The sequence below is a fragment of the Somniosus microcephalus genome, chromosome 15 (assembly GCF_052327205.1).
Source record: "Somniosus microcephalus isolate GS21.2 chromosome 15, FLI_Smic_1.0, whole genome shotgun sequence".
NCBI classification, from domain to species: Eukaryota; Metazoa; Chordata; class Chondrichthyes; order Squaliformes; family Somniosidae; genus Somniosus; species Somniosus microcephalus.
Window position 1 is genome coordinate 53,113,593 of NC_141001.1, and position 18,891 is coordinate 53,132,483.

An 18,891-nucleotide genomic window follows, 5' to 3' on the forward strand; every position below is an offset into this window, starting at 1 on the left:
GCAACACATCCTTGCTCCTGTACTCGAATCCTCTCACTATGAAGGCCAACATACCATTTGCCTTCTTAACCGCCTGCTGCACCTGCATGCTTACCTTCAACGACTGGTGCACAAGGACACCCAGGTCTTGTTGCACTTCCCCTTCTCCCAATCTAGTGTTGTTCAGATAATAATCTGTCATCTTGTTTTTGCCACCGAAGTGGATAACCTCGCATTTATCCACATTATACTACATCTGCCATGCATCTGCCCAATCACCCAACCTGTCCAAATCATACTGGTGTTTCTCGGCATCCTCCTCACAGCAAATACGCCCACCCAGCTTTGTGTCATCTGCAAACTTGGAGATATTACATCTAGTTCCCTCATCTAGATCATCATTAATATATATTGTGAATAGCTGGGGTCCTAGCACCGATCCCTGCATTACCCACTAGTCACTGCCTGCCACTCGGAAAAAGACTCATTTATTCCAACTCTTTGCTTCCTGTCTGCCAACCAGTTCTCTATCCAAGTCAGTACCTTACCCCCAATCCCATGTGCTTTAACTTTGCACGCTAATCTCTTATGCGGGACCTTATCGAAAGCCTTCTGAAAATCCAAATACACTACATCCACTGGTTCTCCCTTATCTATTCTACCAGTTACATCCTCAAAAAATTCCAGTAGATTAGTCAAGCATGATTTACCTTTTGTAAATCCATGTTGACTTTGTCCGATCCTGTCACTGTTTTCCAAGTGCTCTGCTATTATATCTTTTCTAATGGACTCTAGCATTTTCCCCACTACTGATGTCAGGCTATAATTCCCCGTTTTCTCTCTACCACCATTTTTTAAATAGCGGTGTTACATTAGCTACCCTCCAATCCATGGGAACCATTCCAAAGTCTATAGAATTTTGGAAGATGACCAGCAATGCATCTACTATTTCTAGGACCACTTCCTTAAGTACCCTAGGATGTAGATTATCAGGCCCTGGGGATTTATCGGCCTTCAATGCTGTCAATTTCCCTAACACCATTTCCCTACAAATACTGATTTCATTCAATTCCTCTCTCTCATTAGACCTTGTGTTCCCCAACATCTCTGGAAGGTTATTTGTGTTCTCCTTTGTGAAGAAAGAACCAAAGTATCTATTTAATTGGGCTGCCATTTCTTTGTTCCCCATTATAAATTCCCCTGATTCTGACTGCAAGGGACCTATGCTTGACTTCACCAATCTTTTTCTCTTCACATATCTATAGAAGCTTTTATAGTCAGTTTTTATGTTCCCTGCAAGCTTACTCTCATACTCTATTTTCCCCCTCTTAATTAATCCCTTTGTCCTCCTTTGCTGAACCCTAAACTGCTCCCAATCCTCAGGTTTGCTGCTTTTTCTGGCCAATTTATATGTCCTCTCCTTGCATCTTATGCTATCTCTAATTTCCCTTGTTAACCATGGTTGAGTCACCTTTTTTGTTTTATTTTAATGCCAAATAGGGATGAACAAATTCTGTAGTTCATCCATGCGACCTTTAAATGTTTGCCATTGCCTATCCACTGTCAACCCTTTAAGTAACGTTCCCCAATCCATCCTAGCCAACTCGTGCCTCATACCATCATAGTTTCCTTTATTTAAGTTCAGGACCTTAGTCTCTGAGTCAACTGCTTCATTCTCCATCTTAATGAAGAATCTCAATGAGGTGGCACTCGACATACAGTTGGATCTAAAAACTTGTAAGCTAAAGAAATCTCTATATGTATTAAAAATGCAGTAACCAACATTTTCTGTGCTCTGAAACTCACCATCTGCAACATGGCATCCTTGACACCATTTCTGCAGCTGTCATCTTTTCACAAACATCAGAGCAGACTCAAAGCACTCCAGGTTGATCTGGCGTGTTCTCCAAACAGCGGGTAACCAGTGGGAGAGAAGGTAAAATTGCACGTAAGCCTCAAAATACTCATAAATTGGCTCTTAACAAGCCATTTAAGTAGCTGAATTGTCTCCCCCACTGCTGACAGACCCGACACCTGGGAGACTCGCATGGAGGCAGGTTGACAGCGGGTTTCCTACCAACTGTCAATCATTGCAATTTTGACAGCGGTCCTGCCTCCAAACCTGCCCCCTCTGCTCCTTGCAGTGCCCACCGGTCGCAGAGGCCTCAAGTGCACCAGTGGACATTGCATGCTCCCTCTCCAAGGCCACCCGGGCACAGATAAGACCACAGAAAAGGCGTAGGCAGCCAGCGCGAAAAAGCTCCAAACGTGCCAGGAGCTTGCTTCAGTCCTCCATGCTGATAAAATGGGCTATAACACTTGAGGTGCTTCTCATCACAGTATTGACTTCAGTGCTTGGCATTTCCCATAATTCCTACTCTGTCACCCAAAAGTTGTAACAAACAGTATGGTTCGGATTTTACGGTAAGAATAATGGTGAGGCTACCAGCGCACACCGTTATGGAATAAATCGGACCGCAACTTCTGATGTCCGCACATGCGCAGTAAAACGCGGAAATCAGGAAGTTGCTGTCCAATTTGCCCTGCTCCTCTGTAAGCTTCACTATACTGGTACCTCGCTGATAGACTCAGCATTGAAATCCATGTAAGGATGTGAAGTTGCGATACTTACCCACGTTACCCACTAATCACGCCAGAAAAAGTTAGGGCTTGTCCATTCAAGTGTAAGTGAATTTTTAATGGCGTAAGTCTTAATTACTGCCAAACAACCTCTCTGGCCCTGAAAATTTACTTTTAAAAATGTGGAGTCTCATTCATTCCGATTTTAATTAATGTTGGAGATTTAAAAAAAAAATGTTTTTACTTTTTCTTTCTGTTTCTTTTATCTCTCTCTTTCTTTCCCTCTCTTTATTTCGCTTTCTGTACATGATTTTACATTGAATTTACATTCCAATTTACACTTCCTGGTTTAGATTCTGTGTGTCTCAGTGAGGATTCTTTAATCTGATTGGTTGAGGAGACAATGCTATTGCTTACTCTGTTTGCATAGGCGTCAGATCCACTAGCGGCATCGTGCTGTTTCAGACACCCGATGACTGTAAATTGCCGCTCAAAAACCCACAACACGTCTGTGTGCAGCTCTAAGTGTAATGAATGGCGCGCGCTAATCATTACGCAAAATTGACCCCAAAAATCCAGGACTTCTATGTGCAAATGGGACATTGAGCACAGCTCAGACTCCCCGCCCCCCCCCCCCACCCCCCTTCTGAAGGACAAGCAGTGAAAGGAGTGGCACCTGGATTTGATTTGAGGACAGGGTGTCGAGTTTTATAGGAACAGTGGCCTATTCTGGTATGGATGGGAACTGACACAAATTGGTAATCTACAGGGAAGTAAGGCATCTTCTGATGGCTCAGCTGGCAAAGGCAACTTGTAACAGTCATACAGACGAGATCTCTGCTGAGCTATCTGAGCACAGGTGGAGTGACAGTACAAATATTAACGGGTATGGGGAGTGAGCAGGAGAGTGAGATTAGAGTAAGTGGCACATGTGGAGAAAAAAACCACGTGAACTTGGCGGGGTGGGGGTGGAATGGGGGTGGAATGGCCTGTTTCTGTGCTGTAATGGTGTTTGATTACATGATTCTAGGTGCTACAATTACTTCAGCATTACTGGGGAGGGAAGGGGAAATTAGCCAATGTTTCTGCATCCAGGGCAGCAGTTGGGACACTGCAGTTGGTCTCAGTATCTTTGGCTTAGGAATCTGAAAAGTCAGCCAGGGATGTCACTCCTGATCACTATCTAGTGATTGAAACACGTGCGCATAGATGTCTGGTGAGAACAGATTGATTGAATAATCCACTTGAAGAATGGCCATTTGGGCCAGCACTGGTAAAACTGAAACATTGCAAAAGTCAGTGTCACAAGGAGAGAATATTGGAGGAAAAATTAAGGCCATCTTTGGGAGCCATGGGGGAAAAATTCAGTATCGCCCCGTTTGGGGCGCCATTATCGGCCGTGCGCGTGTTTTAGCACCAGGCGCTAATTATCGCCTCCGATGGCAAACTTGGCTTTTATCGCCCCTGGAGGTGATTGGAGCACTAAATCAGGCGCTTCACACCTGTCTTAAGGCGCAATGGCCGAGGAGCGAGGCGCTACCTCCGAGCGCTGGCAAAGCTCGTGATGTCAGTCAGCAATGGAACACAGGCACACTGGCGCCGGCCAGTTCTTAAAGGGGAGTTCTGACGAAAGGTCATCGGCCTGAAACGTTAACTCTGTTTCTCTCTTCACAGATGCTGCTTGACCTCCTGAGTTTCTCCAGCATTTTCTGTTTTTATCTTAAAGGGAAGGGTTGATTTTGCTCTCTATCCACATCCTGCTCATTGCAGCCTTGAATCTCAGCCTGGAGAGACCTGTATATCAAATCTGCTGGAAAGAACAATGGAGAGACCCAGGGAAAGAGCTCAGAGTGCAGCCCCCACAGTCTCTTCTAAATCAATACAAGGAAGGGCAAATCAAAATGAACCTGCAAAGTGCTGCTCAGTACCCAAAACTCCTTCACACAGCATTGAATCTCTCCAGAAGTCTCTCTCTCTCTCTCTCTCTCTCTCTCTCTCTCTCAGAATGCGTGGTGCAAAAATGTCACCAACAAAAAGAGGCAGGAAGCGGTCGCCTTTAAATAGCGCCACCCCAGTCCCTTCCTAACTGCAAAATGCTCCCCTCAACCTGTCGTTGCTAGCGGCAGGCGGTAAGGCAGGGGGCGCCACTCAATATCTGGTCCAGGGCACTACCGGGGTGTTGCGCACTCGACTGACATCACGATCTGCCGGCGCAGGAAATCATGGCGGTAGTGTTTAGCGCCACCACAAAATGTCTGGTTAATTTCGCGAGCAGTGCAAACATCGCCACGCCCGGGCGCTAGTTGCTTTGCGCCCCATTAGCGCCCTCGTGAGGCGCAAACAACTGAATTTCCCCCCCCATGTATCTTAGAGTTTTAAAAAGGTTTTTTTGAGCAACGATGTAATGATAACCACTGTGCAATACATTGGATACTGTGTTCCATCAGAGGATGAAGGGAGGATGTTTTGCTCGTTGTAGGAAATATAGAAGAATATTTCACACAACCTAAGGTTGCCAGCACCTTCGCACAAAATGAGTGTCACTAATGGAGATTTGAGAGCGATATTTTGCTGAGAGATGTTTCTCTTCAGAGAGGCAATAGCAAAATTAGTTGAAGCGCACATTGTATTCATGCAGCACTAAAGGAGCACATCAGGTTAAATTCACATCATGTACAGAGTGATCAGGTAAATTTACAGTTCATACAAGGAAAACAAAGGAGTTTAAAATGTCCTATAGTAAGTGCCACACCTTAATGGAAGTTCTATGTACTGCCTGCTGCTTTAAATTTTGATCAGGATTTAAATGCACTTTATTTAAATTCATAGCTACTGCATAAATATAGTGATATTTCATGGGGGCCTATTTTCCAAATGTGCACTGGTGGCAGGGAGCCTTGCCCACTGCCCAAACCTATTGGGAAATTGCAAGCCCACTGCCCAGATTTTCCATCTATTAAGGGTGGCTATGACCTCCTGACAAGCAGTTAGCGAGTGAGGCTCCGCTCCAATATGAATTTGGAAAATTGGCCCTGTAATATTTATATTAAAAAGAAATCACAGTTTGCTGTGGTAATTCAGAGGTTTAGGTTATAGCGTGGGAAAATTAAAAGAAACCGAAAACAATTAAACCCAAAATACAAACAGAAAGTGAAAGAGAATAAATGGGTTAATTCGTTTGTGTAGAAATTCAGAACAGGACACAGTTCTAATTGTAGTGTATGTACTTTGCAGAAGGAACTATATTCTGCAGCCCCTGTATACTGCAGTACCGGTAGTGACCAGCCCTGTATATAAGCCTGTGTAGTAACTTTGCATAGTTAGTTCCAGTTTGTCTCCACTCAGTAAAGACCTGTTATAACCAACTCCTGCAGTCCGTGTCTCAATTACACACGGACATAATACTGGCGACGAGCAGATCCGAACTTACCTACAGTCTGCACCACCTCATGGGGATCCATCCCTGAAGCGAAGTTGGCAGAGGTCGAGGCCAGAAGGAAGAAAGAAAATAAATAAATAAATAAAACAAATAAATAAAACAATCAGAAGAAACGGGCGTCGACCGTGGGCAACCGCCTCTGATTCATCGGAGTGAAAGATTTGCAGGAGAGGCTGTCGAGAGCGGGGCTTGGTTATCCTGTCGATGGTGTTCCAGCTAATCGGACTGGTGGCAGGTAGTACACTGATCCTGGGCTGCGGCGGGCTAGAGCTCGATCGGGTGGCTTTTCAACGGGGCCGAGCAGCGTTGTCGGGAAGAGGAGAGAGAGAGAGAGAGAGAGGGTGGAGCACACAGGGCGCGGCCGGTGCTACGAAGTCGGGCAGCGTACAGACCCGAGAAGAGGGAGGAAAGTGTCCTGCAGGGTTGCTCCGACGACGGGGAAATAAAAGAAATTAGAAGCGCAGAAAGCCGCGAGGAGCTGCAGTTTGCCACGGGTACCGCGGAGAGCGGCGTTAGCAGCAGCGCGGGGGGAAGTGCACGAAGACCATAGGGTGTCGCCATCAAGGCATAAAATGCCAGCAACAGCGCTAGCAGCAGCGGAGAAGACGGAAAGCGCGGGAGGCGCCATTTTGTTAAATCGGGGAAGAAGGCAAAGCGCGGGAGGCGCCATCTTAGATTTCCAAGATGCCGAAGACTGGCAATATCACTGCCTTCGATAATGCAATAGAAGACTGGACCACGTATGTGGAAAGAGTCGAAGTATATTGCAAGGCAAACGAAGTAGCCGATGAGAAAAAGGCATCGGTACTACTAAACTTAATGGGCGCAAGAACGTACGGCCTATTGCGGAACCTGATTACTCCAGCCAAACCGATGGTGAAGAGTTTAACGAAATTGTTGATATCCTACAGGAACACCTAAATCCTACACCGCTGCTGATAGCAGAAAGATTTAAATTCCACAGGAGAAATCAGCATAAAGATGAGAGCAATGCTGATTACCTTACGGAACTACGCAAGCTATCAAAGCACTGCCAGTTCGGAGCAGGACTGGCAGATACCCTACGGGACAAATTTGTCTGTGGACACCTGAGTGAAGGAACCCAGAAGAGGTTACTCTCAGAGAAAGAGCTGACGCTAGATAAGGCTTTCAGCGTGGCAGTATCGTACGAAGCAGCAGCAAGGGGAGCTGCAGAAATACAGCAAAAGCCACAGGAATACGGCACCCACGAAATGACATGGGGATTTGAAAAATGTTATCGCTGCGGCAGAACAACCCATGACCAGAAGGACTGCTGGTCCAAGGACAAAATATGCAGGCAATGCGGAAAGATGGGACACATTGCACGAGTTTGCAGGTCTGGGAAGAAGACTAACGACAACAAAAAGGCTACTAAGGAACAGTACAGGAAAGTACAAAAGATGACGGACAGTAGTTCCGAAGACCAGATGAGCGATAGTGAATCCGGGAACAAGAGACTAAGCTGTCTCAAACTTCACAACGTAATCGCAAAAGAGGATCACCGAACCATTTGGGTCACCCTCACGAGGGTCCCAAGTCAAAATGGAATTGGATACAGGATCAGCCCTGACCATCATGAATCGACGAGACTACGAGCGGCTATTCTCACACATACCCTTGAAAGAGACATCCATTGTCTTGAAGACGTATACGGGGCAAAAAGTATACCCCAGAGGGAAAATAAGGGTGCCTGTCGAATACAACGGCAAGGAAATACAGAAATTGTATCTGTACATACTGCAAGATGGTGGACCACCGTTATTGGGACGTGAATGGATCAGAAAGATAAGTTTAGACTGGCACTCCATTCAGGCACTGACGGTGGCTGGTAAAAAGGATGACGACGTCACAGCTGGTCGATTGTCAAAAATCTTAGCTAACGCCAAAGAGGTATTTCAACAAGAACTGGGAACTCTTAAAGGCATAACCGCCTCGATAAAAATAGAAGAGAATGCAAATCCCAAGTTTTTCAAAGCAAGACCAGTACCATATGCAATTCGCCCAGCCGTCGAGGCAGAGCTGGAGAATCTGGAGAATGCAGGCGTGTTATCTAAGGTAGACTGGAGCGAGTGGGCGACACCCATCGTTCCTGTCATGAAGAAAACGTTAAACATTAAGTCTGAGGAGCCAAGGAAGGTTTGCATCTGTGGGGACTTCAAGGTGACGGTGAACCCAGTCCTTCACACAGTACAATATCCTCTCCCAAGGATAGAAGATATTTTCGCCTCACTATCTGGAGGGAAGCGTTTTACAAAAATTGACCTAGCACAAGCATATTTGCAGATGGAGGTTGAAGAATCCTCTAGGAAGTATCTCACGATAAACACTCACAAAGGTCTTTACCAGTATAATCGACTGGTATTCGGAGTAGCATCAGCTCCGACGATATGGCAAAGAGCGATGGAACAAGTCCTGCAAGGGATTCCGGGGACTCAGTGTTACTTGGACGACATCCTAGTGACAGGTGAAGATGACAGTGAACACCTTGCCAACCTAGAGCAGGTGCTCACTAGACTAAGAAAACATGGGCTATGAGCCAATCGCCCCAAGTGCGAGTTTTTAAAGAAACAGATATCGTATTGTGGCCACGTGATTGATGAAGAGGGGTTACATAAGTCCCCTGACAAAATTGAAGTGGTAGTTAAGGCTCCAGCACCTGAAAATGTGTCGCAACTGAGGTCATTCCTCGGATTGGTGAATTACTACCATAAGTTTTTGCCGAATTTGTCCACAATTCTGCACCCACTGAACGCCCTACTACAAACTGGAGTAGCATGGAAATGGAGCGATGAATGTAAGTGGGCCTTTCAGAAGAGTAAAGACCTAATCACTTCAAGAGAAGTATTGGCTCACTACAACCCATCACTACCGATAAGACTGGCGTGTGATGCGTCTCCCTACGGCATTGGAGCGGTACTGTCACATAAATTCCTTGATGGTTCAGAGAGGCCGATAGCTTTTGCGTCACGCTCATTAACTTCAGCCGAGCGTAACTACGCCCAGATTGACAGAGAGGCCCTCAGCCTGGTGTGGGGGGTGAAGAAGTTCAATCACTACCTGCACGGTCAGAAATTTACTCTACTAACTGATCATCAACCTCTTGTCTCCATTTTCAACCCTCAGAAGGGCGTACCGATAATGACAGCACAACGGCTACAGAGGTGGTCCCTTTTCCTAGGGGCACACCAATATGACATCGAGTACAAAGGAACTAAACAGCATGGGAATGCTGATGGATTGTCGCGCCTACCGTTGCCGACGGTGGAAGAAGCACCTGCAGTGGATCCGGTGGAGATATTCCACTCGACCATAGTCGAATGTCTACCTGTGACGAATGCAAACATAGAAAAGGAAACACGAAATGACCCAACACTCTCCTGGGTCTATGATTTAGCGGTGAAGGGATGGCCAGCACATGGCGAACCACTGTTGCCAGCATTCTCGCCGAGAAGAGAACAGCTGTCAGTGTGCAGAGGAACCTTGATGTGTGGATCCAGAGTAGTAATTCCACCCAAATTGAAGGATAGAGTGCTCAATGAGCTTCATGAGGGTCATCTGGGAGGGGTAAAAATGAAGAACTTAGCCAAAGCGTTTGTGTAGTGGCCAGGAATCGATAGAGAAATCGAAGAGATGACCAAGAGCTGTACAGGATGCCAGAAGGTCCAAAACGCCCCACCACAAGCCCCTCTACATCCATGGGAGTGGCCCTCATCTCCATGGCAAAGGGTGCACATTGATTTTGCTGGTCCATTTATGGACTCGATGTTTTTAATTGCGGTGGATGCACATTCAAAGTGGCCAGAGGTAATTAAAATGTCCTCAACCACCACAGAAAAAACTATCACAGTCTTACGAACCATATTCACCAGAAATGGGCTGCCTGAACAGATTTGCTCCGACAATGGACCACAGTTTGTGTCTGAAGAGTTCTGGAGGTTCTTAAAGATTAATATCTGCCCCATATCATCCAGCCACCAATGGATTGGCTGAGAGGTTCGTTCAAACATTCAGGAAGGCTATCAAGGCAATGTGTAATGAAGACATACCCCTACAACACAAGGTGGATAACTTCTTGTTTGCCTACCGGAATGCGACACATGCGGTTACCAACCAAACTCCAGCCATGATGTTCTTCAATTGAAGACTACGATGCCGCTTGGATTTGGTTAAGCCAAACATCAGAAGAGATGTGGAGAACAGGCAGTTTCAGAATATGAATGAAAGGCCGACCAGGAGTTTTAAGATAGGTGAACCAGTTTTGGCCTGGGACTACCGCACAGAGAAATAGCAGCTAGGAATGATCTGTGCACGGCAAGGACCTCTAATGTATACCATGGACGTTGGAGAGAGCATTGTAAGACGCCATGCTGACCAGATTCTAGAGTCACTGGAAAACGTCAATTCCACACCACGATCCGATACACCTGGTGATGAAACTGAAGTACCAATTGCATCTACCTCAGAATCGGGAATATTGGAAGCAGACGAACCCAACAACGACGTTGATTCCGAATCAACTCTGCCAGAAGAACCTGATACCCCAAAGAGGCGTTATCCAGACAGAATCAGGAAGCCTCCTCAAAGACTGAACTTATAATTGCTTAACTTCAGCTAATGTATATGACAACTGTAATTGTAAATATGTTATTTAATTATTAATCGAATGTTATGTACTGTTTAGCTAAAAGGGGAGGAATTGTAGTGTATGTACTTTGCAGAAGGAACTATATTCTGCAGCCCCTGTATACTGCAGTACCAGTAGTGACCACCCCTGTATATAAGCCTGTGTAGTAACTTTGCATAGTTAGTTCCAGTTTGTCTCCACTCAGTAAAGACCTGTTATAACCAACTCCTGCAGTCCGTGTCTCAATTACACACGGACACAATAATACTAATAAAGGCTCTCTATCCAAAATGTTAACCTGACTTTTCCCTTTTCATACGTTGATGGATCTGTTGTGCATTTCCAGCATTTTTGTTTTGAATTCCTAGTTGGGGGAGACATTTTCAATTAGATTTTAATGTGGATGTGGCGAGTGTGCCAAAGCAAACAATGAGCATCATTTACAAATCATGCCTGACAACAACTATTGGTCGCCTCCTTCACTTGGCACTAACCACCTAGATGATTGTAAGCCCTCGGACTCATTAGTTTGGGTATGTTGCCTACATGTTCTGTGAGTGCCTCATTAATACTCCCTATATAGTTTCAAGGCAGTTCTAACTGGACTTGTTGCAGATGTTACACAGAAAATGCTGGAAACATTGGAAAAAGAACAAAATAAGGAAAAGGATAGGGGCCACACACGCACATGTTTAACTGGAGAACAGGAGAAAATTAAATGGTTGAAGTGATAGTAGCAATTGAGAATAGAAAGCGTAATGAGAGAAATCAAAGAAATAAAAAATATGTACGAGACACAAAAGTGTGTGTGAATAGCTTAATGAGGTGGGGGATAGGCAAGTAGAAAGGGAAATGTGACAAACTGGCAACTAACTGGGCACCAGTGGCCCAGGAGCCAGAAGTAGAAGAAAAAAGCAGGTTGACAAGGGTGCAGACCACCCTACCAGAATGGAATCACATTGAGGCATGTTGCGATGGTCTGCAGGTTGAAAAGCACCAGTACATGGTTAAGCCAAGCTACATGGGCTTTATGTGAAAATAGGGAACATCAATAGGTATGCTTGTATTGTTCACAACATCTGAGCTTTGCTCTCCCCTTTATACATTTACCAGAGTACTGCTAATTCCTGTTGGAGGGTAAATAGGAAATAGCCCATGATTTTAGTGCCTCTGACAACCACCACTAAAAGGTGGGGCCAAGATGTCACTGGAGCATGGAATTCATTTCCATCATATTAATAGTGTGCTGTTCACTGTCAGTAGCAGAACATGCTTGCTGTTGACAGTACACTATCATTACAAAAGTGCCTAATGTGACACTACATACTACAGTGCAGCACAGCATATCATTGTGTCCTGTGCACCCAGAATCCTATCCTCATTTCTTACTAGTGGTTTTGGGGAAGGGGGTGGTGGTGATGGAGGAAGTGATTGGAGGTTGTACTGATACCTTGGATACTCTCTCAATAAGTGGAATTTGTCATTACTGCTGCAGGGTCTCTGCTCGCCTGCCCAAGTGTCTGCAGCTCAATGAATCAATGTGACACTACCTTCACACTGACAAAATGGCATCAATATTTTCACTGGAAGGAACATGCCATTATATGGATTTCTTTACTGTCTGAACTGAAATCAAAAAGGAAGACTTGCATTTATGTAGCACCTTTCACGGCCACCGGACATCCCAAAGCGCTTTAAAGCCAATGAAGTACTTTTTGAATGTAGTCACTGTTGTAATGTAGGAAATCTAGCAAGTCTTTATTGGTCAAGAATTGTAATTTTTAGGTAGCAATATAAGGAGACTAGAGTTGACCTTTAACCCATCTAATTTCTGCAGCCTAGAAAGTTTTGTATAATTACATCAGTGCAACACTCCTACAATAAGAAAATGCCACACATTAATAAGTAACCCAGCATTCCAGTCAAAGCACTCACAAATATTTATACCTCAGCTACCCTGCTTGGAGATTGGTCTCTGATAAATCAAGGCCACTTATCTTTTGACACAATGAAAAGTATGATTTATGCTGCTAAGGATATTCTAGATTTCTGACAGAATTTTTCTTGGATTCTGGTTCTTAGCAACGAAAGATATGTATTTCTGGCTGTGAAGGTAGGAAGGTCATCTTTAATATAGTTGACATCAATGTTGTCTTTCTTTCCAGAAGCTTCTAAAGCATCAGTCACTCTTGTACATCTAACAGAAGAAATTGACAGGTACAGTTCAAATTAACTTATATCTTGTTTGTGTCAGGTTATGTTGCAAAATTGGGTGTTTGAATACATGGCAAAAATCCCAAATTTTGTGAAAGTTACTCCTTTTCTCCATCATGTACGAAACAGTGAAGTCAGTTCTTGGCTTCACCTGGTCCACATAGGAGCATTTCCCAGCAGGGTTCATTGAATAGCATACATTGAGGTAACTTAAACCAAACCTGCCCAACACGACGAGTTCAGGTCGGGCATCCATTTTGCACCGCACCTGATTTTACATTCTATTAGCTTCATGGAGCATAAAATTAGGTGGGATGCAGGAACGTTGGCTGTTTTTTGTTTTTCCTCTTTATCACAGCTGGCTGAGATCAGGTAATCCGCACAAACCAGAGATTGTATTTAAGAGGTATCCAGTCTGTATGGTTCCCATTTCCACTCTGAATAGTGTATTTATCAACCAAATGATCGGGAGGCGGGGTGGGGGGGGGCAGGGGGTGGTGGTGCTGGTAAAAGTATAGGTATACAAAGAAGGACACAGGCATAAGGCTACATACAGTGTACAGTTAAAGGGGAGAACAGTAATGGGGTTGAAGGAAAAATAGCAATGAGTCAATACCCTTGTGTACAGTTTGTCTGCAATTAATCCGGTACTAGAGTTCAGTCATCACTTCCAGTCAAATGTGCCACTCAGGATGCCACGCTTGGAACCTGAGATATAATTAAAGGGGAGAATAGACAGTGCTGTGCACTCTGACTCACTAGTCTTGCTCACCAAAAAAATTACAATGTGGAGCCCTGAGTATGGTAAATAGTTTTACTTGAGAGAGCCTGATAATTAAAGCAGATTATGTAGCAGACATAGTATTATGGCTGAGAGCTTCTCGTGAGGTTAAGGCGTAATGAGAGCTTTGAGAGTGAAATAGTGCTCTGAGAGCCTGTTAATAAAGTTTAAAATATTACAGAAATTGTTAGAATTCAAAGCCAAATAACAAGAATAAGGTGTGTATCTGAGCCAGTGTACTGAAAGCCTTATATTGATGGTGGGATGTAACAGAATTGCAGTTATATGCAGAAAATGGGCCCATCTCAAAATTGCCTTGATTAAATGTCATAGAGTTTCCTGTTGAGTTCTGCTCACACCCTTTGACCACAATATTGGAGCTAAATTCACCTTATTCAGTGAGTCATAGTTCTGTCTGCTCTTTGTCTGCAACCATTCCTCACCATAATCTACACACATTCACATTTTAGTTTTAACATAAGTTGGTATGTATACATATTAGGTTTGCATCAACTCTAATATTTCACAGACTATAACTACATAAGTAGAAGTAGAACCCACCCTAATGTTCCCTTTTGTTCTTATGAAATATTACAGGCTTAGTTTCTCTATCCTGTTACTTATCTTATACACATCTTTAAGGCTCCCTCTGATATGTTGTTTATCAAAGCTGAAGAGCCCCAGCTTACCTAGTCATTCCTCATGATTCACCTTTTAACACCAGAGACCAGCCTTTTTTGTTCTCCACTGTCTGCTGAGCCTGTGTTACAAATTTTGGTTCTGCCTTAAATATTCTCTCTGTTTCAGCAGTGTTGGCCACTCCTGTGAGTGATCCCCATTTCTTGTTCAGGACTGTGCCTGTGCTGTTCAATGTCTAATCATATGATGGCATGATCCAGGGCGTAACAGTAGGACCCCCTTGTGATCTGAACTGGAAATCATGGCTGGAATTTTCACATTGCAGAGTGTGCGGGTCCTCAATTAAAAGCACTGAAATTGACAGCGTGTCATTACGCTGACTTCTGCCTTTAACTCGTTTTGAAGCGTGCCACAGACCCGCTCGGGAGAGGCGGGCGACCTTATTGAGGTAGTTAACAGCTCGTTGAGACCCTTAACAGCCTTTTTAATGTGAGATTTCATCTTTAACTGGTAGTGCAGGGGATTCACGGACCTCGGGAAGCTCGCCTGTGAAGGCAAGGCTCAGTGGCCATTGTGCTACATCATTAAGTGACAGCTGGACCATTTTGTGCAGAGATTTTGCTTTCAGGGGTGATTTCTGCAACCTCAGAAGCCACTCTCACCGCATTGCAAGTCACTCTCGCTACATTGGAGCACTGTGCCTCTGATCTCCACTCTATCAGATCAGCATGGGTGCCGCTTATGCTGTCCCACCTTGGACCTCAGATTCAGGCAAGATGAGCCCCAGCACCAACAACACCAGCCACAGCAGCAGCAGGAGCAGCAATAACACCACCAGCAGTCACAACAACACCAGCAGCCTTCTCCTCACCAACCCAAGAAGGATCAGCACAGAGGTGCATCGTGCCGGAGGCGATACCCCCAACACAGGGTATACAAGCAGAGGATGAGCTTCCTGGACATGACTGAGCAGCAGTGCTTCAGGAGGCTCAGGCTATCGCGTCAGGTCATCACAGACATCTGTAGCTTGCTAGAAGCAAACCTGCTGCCCAGACGACCTGGTGGACATGCCTTACCAGTGGCTGTCAAAGTTACCACTGCCCTCAACTTCTTCGCCTCAGGCTCCTTCCAAGGATCTGCAGCAGATATTTGCAGGATCTCGCAGTCGGCCGCCCACAAATGCACAAAGTCAGCCACTTCTGTACACTTTGCCACTGATGCGCTCGGCTGGCTACCCACAGGTGCAGGGCATCATTGACTGTACACATGTGTCCATCAAGGCACTCCCAGATCACCCAGGAGTTAATTTTTTTTTTTAATTAATTGCTGGAATGTGGGCGTCGCTGGCTAGGCCTGCATTTAGTGCCCATCCCTAATTGCCCTTGAGAAGATGGTGGTGAGCCGCCTTCTTGAACCGCTGCAGTCCATATGGTGTAGGTACACCCACAATGCTGTTTGGAAGGGAGTTCCAGGACTTTGGCCCAGCGACAGTGAAGGAACGGCGATACAGGTCCAAGTCAGGATGGTGTGTGGCTTGGAGGGGAACTTGTAGGTGGTGATGTTCCCATGCGTCTGCTGTCCTTGTCCTTCTAAGTGGTAGAGGTCGCGGGTTTGGAAGGTGCTGTTGAAGGAGCTTTGGTGAGTTGCTGCAGTGCATCTTCTAGATGGTACACACTGCAGTCACAGTGCGCCGGTGGTGGAGGGAGTGAATGTTGAAGGTGGATGGAGTGCCAATCAAGCGGGCTGCTTTATCCTGAATGGTGTCGAGCTTCTTGAGTGTTGTTGGAGCTGCACTCATCCAGGCAAGTGGAGAGTATTCCATCACACTCCTGACTTGTGTCTTGTAGATGGTGGAAAGGCTTTGGGGAGTCAGGAGGTGAGACACTCGCCGCAGAATTCCCAGCCTCTGGCCTGCTCTTGTAGCCACAGTATTTATATGGCTGGTCCAGTTCAGTTTCTGATCAATGGTAACCCCCAGGATGTTGATAGTGGGGGATTCAGCGATGGTAATGCCATTGAATGTCATGGGGAGATGGTTAGAGTCTCGCTTGTTGGAGATGGTCATTGCCTGGCACTTGTGTGGTGCGAATGTTACTTGCCACTTGTCAGCCCAAGTCTGAATGTTGTCCAGGTCTTGCTGCATATGGACACGGACTGCGTCAGTATCTGACGAGTCTTGAATGGTGCTGAACAGTGTGCAATCATCAGCGAACACCCCCACTTCTGACCTTATGATGGAGGGAAGGTCATTGATGAAACAGCTGAAGATGGTTGGGCCTAGGACACTGCCCTGAGGAACTCCTGCAGTGCTGTCATGTGATTGAGATGAATGACCTCCAACAACCACAGCCAACTTCCTTTGTGCTAGGTATGTATCCAACCAATGGAGAGTTTTCCCCTTGATTCCCATTGACTTCAGTTTTGCTAGGGCTCCTTGATGCCACACTCGATCAAATGCTGCCTTGATGTCAAGGGCAGTCACTCTTACCTCACCTCTTGAGTTCAGCTCTTTTGTCCATGTTTGGACCAAGGCTGTAATGAGGTCAGGAGCTGAGTGGCCCTGGCGGAACCCAAACTGGGCGTCAGTTAGCAGGTTATTGCTGAGTAAGTGCCGCTTGATAGCACTGTCGACGACACCTTCCATCGCTTTGCTGATGATTGAGAGTAGAGTGATGGGACGGTAATTGGCTGGGTCGGATTTGTCCTGCTTTTTGTAGACATGACATACTTGGGCAATTTTCCACATTGCCGGGTAGATGAGTGTTTGTGATCTGGAAGGGCTTCCACTCCCTCAATGTGCAGCTCATCTGCAACCATAAAAAGATCATCTTGCATGTGTGTGCCAGATTCTCAGGGAGCTGGCATGACTCTTTCGTCCTGCACCAGTCCACCCTCCCCCAGCTCTTCACACCTCTGAACAGACTTGCTGGCTGGCTACTTGGAGACAAGGGCTATCCACTGAAGACGTGGCTCATGACACCCTTGAGGAAGCCAAGCAATGATGCCAAGGAGCACTATAATAACAGCCACATGTCAACCAGATGTGTCATACAGCAAGCAATCGGCATGCTGAAGATGCGCTTCAGATGCCTTGACAGATCTGGAGGAGCCCTTCAGTACACACCAGCCAGGGTCTCCAGAATCATCATCATATGCTGTGCGCTGCACAACATAGTGCAGCAGCGAGGATTGGAGCTGCAGGAGAAGCAAGACGCAGAGCGCACAGCCTCTTCAGAGGAGGAGGAGGAGGAGCAGGTGGATGACGTGAAGGAGGAGGAGGAACCTGAGGTGGAAATGGCAACAGCAGCGGTGCACATTGCTGCCAGGGAGGCCCAGGATGGCCTCATAATGGCCCGATTTAGTTAAGTTGCACCAGTGCACCCATCTAGCTCTCAGATGCTGTACTGACTTCCACCCATCCCCGCCCACCAACACCACAAAGCAATCATAAAATGACCAAACCATTCCTGTCAACCAAACACCCATTGCTGGATGTCAAGTAATGTCTCACCATTTACTCCAAGTGACAAGGCCACTTCCCAAGTAGCAGGCAAAAATGGACAAGATGGGAAAGTGGTGCAAAGAAATAAATTTGTGTGTGTCATAAATAGAACTGAAATTTAACACAATTTTTTAATACGCCCATGTGCATACCCTTGTGCATCTACGAGTGTGTCTTTTTTCTTTTCTGAGTGCTTCTACGAGGTAGAGGCGGGCTGCTCACTTCCCTGCTGCGACTGCTTCAACACTTTTAGCGGACGACCTGTGACGGCCCTGCCAAAGACTGCTCTCCCTGCAACTGTGCAGGGCAGACTCAGCCATCGTGATCCGAACAGCATGTGGGGCTCTGACTGATGGGGATGCAATGGGGGAGAAGTGGGAGTGCTTTGAGCAGAGCCTCCACTTCCATGTCCCCTCTCACTGTCATCCCTCTCATGGGCCACCCGCACTTCCCTGCTCGCAAGAAGCTGGAGAGCACCTTGCTGCATATCAGTGGGTCAATGAAAGCCCTAGTCTATGTTGGCATCCTTTCTAGAGATGAGATCAATAAGAGTCTGCAATCTGTTGTTCACAGTAAGCATGTTCTCGTTTGACTGGTGCATTAGCTGCTCCATGCAGGTGGCCATTCTCTCCATGGAACAGCACATCATCGCCATCACCTGCGATATGGTGGTGCTCATGCTGGAGATGGACTCCTCCATTCTCTGGACAATCGCGCACATCGGGGCTGGAAAAGCTGCCAGAGCCTCGAGCATTTGTTGCTGCTCCTCCAAGATCAACCTTTGTCGACGGCCCCCGAGGTTCAGCATTTGCATCCAGCTGAGCAGAGCTTGGAACGTACTGCACCCTCCGACGAGGACTCTCCACTGCTGTTCCTGTCTCTACCATATCATAGGCGATGGTGATGATGTGCTCTTCTTGCTCACTTGTGATGTGTAAGACACCAGGTGACAACACTACTCTATGTCTCGCAGGACCCACCGACGTGCGTGTATCTGTGCTGGTGCTGGGTGTACATGGGTCTGATGATGGTGTACCCTCAGAGAATGGAGCTTCCTCTGAGGAGTCGTCTTCCTCCTCTGGCTGGACAGTAGGGGGGGCACTTAATGGACC

General features: G+C 46.1%; 1 protein-coding gene across 4 annotated transcripts in view; it reads left to right on the forward strand.

Moving 5' to 3' along the window:
* The window catches only part of eps8l2 (EPS8 signaling adaptor L2), a 282,983-nt gene that overhangs the window by 51,100 nt on the left and 212,992 nt on the right, over positions 1 to 18,891 (forward strand). For 3 of the 4 annotated variants that reach the window (XM_086007782.1, XM_086007781.1, XM_086007784.1), the window contains one exon: positions 12,809 to 12,860. The exons of the other annotated variant lie outside the window; for it this stretch is intronic. The gene's annotated coding sequence lies outside the window, so the exon portion shown is untranslated. The remainder of the gene's footprint in view (positions 1 to 12,808; positions 12,861 to 18,891) is intronic. 4 annotated transcript variants of the gene reach the window in all.